The 3441-nt window shown below is 44.3% G+C and overlaps 1 pseudogene; it reads right to left on the reverse strand.

Moving 5' to 3' along the window:
• Window positions 1-1623: 1623 nt before the first annotated feature.
• On the reverse strand, window positions 1624-2324 carry LOC116479661 (ran-specific GTPase-activating protein-like; annotated as a pseudogene).
• Window positions 2325-3441: the final 1117 nt, after the last annotated feature.

Raw genomic sequence — 3441 nt, forward strand, 5'->3', positions numbered from 1 at the left:
GTAGCAATTTATTTTATTTTATTTTTGAGATGGAGTATCTGTCACCCAGGCTGAGCAGTGGTGTGATCTTGGCTCACTGCAACCTCCGCCTCCTCAGTTCAAGTGATTCTCCTGCCTCAGCCTCCTGAGTAGCTGGGATTACAGGCATGCGCCACCATGCCCAGCTAATTTTTGTATATTTAGTAGAGATGGATTTTTGCTATGTTGGCCTGGCTGGTCTTGAACTCCTGACCTCAAGTGATCTGCCCACCTTGGCCTCCCAAAGTGCTGGCATTCCTGGCATGAGCCACCATGCCCCACCCTGCAGTTTACAATTTTGTGTGTCATGTATCCATTAACAAATTATTGTAGCTGTAGTTATTTTTAATACTTTTGTCTTTTTATTTTTGTACTATACTAGAGTTAAAAGTGATTTTATGCATCACATTATTATTCTAAATTTGACTATATTCTTACTTTTAGAGTGAGTTTTATACTTTCCTATATGTTGTTAGTTAACATTGTTTCACTTTAATTTGAACTACACCCTTTAGCGTTTTTTTGTAAGGCAGGTCGAATGGTGATAAACTCCCACAGGCTTTGTCTGGAAAAGTCCTTATCTCTCCTTCATTTCTGAAGAACAGCTTTGCTGATTATAGTATTTTTGGTTGATAGGTTTTTCTTCTTTCAGTACTTTAAGCATATCATTCTACCCTCTTTTGACCTGCAAGGCTTCTGCTTAGAAATCCCCTGATAGCCATATAGAAGTTCCTTTGTATGTAATGAGTTGCTTTTATCTTTTTGCTTTAAAAATTCTTTGTCTTTGACTTTTGACAATTTGATTATAATGTGTCTCAGTGAAGATCTCTATAACGAGATACAAATTTAATTTACTTAGGGTTCTTTGTGCTTCATGGATGTAGATATTCACTTCCCTCTCCAGATCTGGAGATTTTTCTGCCATTATTTGTTTAAATTAGCCTTCTACCCCTTACTCTTTCTCTGCTCTTTTGTGACTTTCACAATACATACATTGGTTCACTTGATTGTGTCCCATACGTCCTGTAGGCTTTCTTTATTCTTTTCATTTCTTTTTTCTTTTTGTTTTTCTGGGTTACTTCAAAGGGCCTATGTTCAAGCTCACTGATTCTTCTGCCTGATAGAGCCTGCTGTTGAAGCTTTCTAGGGTATTTTTCAGTTTGGTCACTGGTTCTTTAGCTTTAGAATTTATGTTCGGTTCTTTTAAAAAATCATTTCTATGCTTGAACTCCTTGTTGAGCTTTTCATTTTGTTTGTATATTGTTTTTCTGATTTATTTTTATTTTTAATTTTTTTCCAGGTTCCAAATGTGTTTTTTATTCACTATTTCTGATGACTATAAATAAGGGTTTCCACTATGGAAAAGAAAGTTAGCACAGTACATTTTCATGACTGGGGAATGGATTTTTTGAAGTCGTCTTCAATAGGGCAAAAACTTAGAAACAAACAAACAAAAAAACAACCTGAATGTTGAATTCAGTTCTTTATATAACGTCCCCTGTAGAAATGAAAGAATAAAAACAAACCGAAAAAGAGGGGCAGGGTAAATTTAAAAAAAAAAACAAAGGGAAGGAAAGAGAGGAAAAGGAAATAAAATAAGATGATTTATTGCTTCTCCTCAGCATCCTCCTTGGTCTCCTCCTTCACCTAGAGAGCTTCTAGCTTTTCTGCCACTTTTTTGGCATGATCATTTTTGCCTGATCCTACTTTCTTTTCTCTCTCTTCAGTCTCTTTCCTGCATTCTTCAAACTTTGTTTTGAATTCCTGTGCATTCTCAGCATTCAGGAACCAGATGGCCAGCAGCTCTGGCTTGGGGTACTCGTCGGTGAAGTCAGCATGGGTGTTCTGGACCCAGGCACGGTCGCTACCTGCGTTGGGCTTCGGCTCCATCATTGGCGTGATGCAGTGGTTGGCACAGATATTCAGGGTCTTGTCCCTCTGCATGAGGAGGCAGATGGCCCCTTTCTCCTTGTGCTTCAGGAGCTTGACGTCACCAGTGCCTCCCTCCTTCCATTCTGGGAGATCATTCTCTGAGGCAAATCAGACCAGTTTTGCCCCGCATTTTAAAAAGTTCCTCTTCATCATCTTCCAGCATTTTAATATCTTGTTCAGGAAGAGAAACTATTGGCTCAAACTGAGGGTCATGGTTGTACTTGACTGTATTCTCAGTGGAAGTATCCTGGTCCTCATGAGTGTCCTTGGCGGCCGCCATGGGGGCGCCGCGGCAGCGGCGTCTCAGCTGGGTGGGTGGTCGCTGGCTCCGCTGCCTCTCGGAGGCTACTCTTAGCTCCTTCCCTCCGCGTCTGGCGCCGGTGCCTCCCAGCCGCTCTTCCCTCCGCCCCGCGACCTGAAACTCAACACCTGACCCCAGCAGCGGGAAACACATGGCAATTCAAAACCAGTAGAGCTTTATTGGCTCAGGCGGCGGATGCTCTCATTGTCCAGCCTGCCCTGCGCTTCCCACCCCTGATTTTTTTTTTTAAATGGAGTTTCACTCTTTCTGCCCAGGCTGGAGTGCAATGGCACGACCTTGGCTCTCCGCAACCTCCACCTACCAGGTTCAAGCAATTCTCCTGCCTCAGCCTCCTGGGTAGCTGAGATTACAGGCACCCACCACCACGCCCAGCTAATTTTTTGTACTTTTAGTAGAGATGGGGTTTCACCATTTTGGCCATGCTGGTCTCAAGCTCCTGACCTCAGGTGATCCACCTGCCTCATTCTCCCAAAGTGCTGGGATTACAGGCGTGAGCCACTGCTCCCAGTCTCTGATTTTTTTTTTTTTTTTGTATACCTGTGTTCTCTTGTAGTTGACTGCCTGGCACTAGAACAGGCCTAGAGGTTGGGTGTGTAGGGGCAGACCAGTGTTCTGGGGCCACAAGAGCCAGCCTAGAACCTGGGTCTACTGGGATAGATATGAACCATATGTCTGCTGGAGTGTGGGGCTGCGGTGGCTCCTGGTTACTGGGTGGGGATAGAGCCTGTATTTGTAGGAGCTGGCCTGGAACATAGGTACATGTGTGCTGGTCTGGTGACTGGAGTTGTGTCCGGAATTGGTGGGTTCTTGGTCTCACTGACCAAGAATGAAGCCACAGACCCTCGTGGTGAGTGTTACAGCTCTTAAGGTGGCACGTCTGGAGTTTGTTCCTTCTGATGTTCAGATGTGTTTGGAGTTTCTTCCTTCTGGTGGGTTCGTGGTCTCGCTGGCTCAGGAGTGAGGCTGCAGACCTTCACGGTGAGTGTTACAGCTCTTAAGGCCGCGCGTCTGGAGTTGTTCATTCTTCCCGGTGGGCTCATGGTCTCGCTGGCTTCAGGAGTGAAGCTGCAGACCTTCACGGTGAGTGTTACAGCTCATAAAAGCAGTGTGGACCCAAAGAGTGAGCAATAGCAAGATTTATTGCAAAGAGTGAAACAACAAAGCTTCCA

Source organism: Hylobates moloch, unplaced genomic scaffold (genome assembly GCF_009828535.3).
Source record: "Hylobates moloch isolate HMO894 unplaced genomic scaffold, HMol_V3 SCAFFOLD_12, whole genome shotgun sequence".
In the NCBI taxonomy this organism is placed as follows: domain Eukaryota; kingdom Metazoa; phylum Chordata; class Mammalia; order Primates; family Hylobatidae; genus Hylobates; species Hylobates moloch.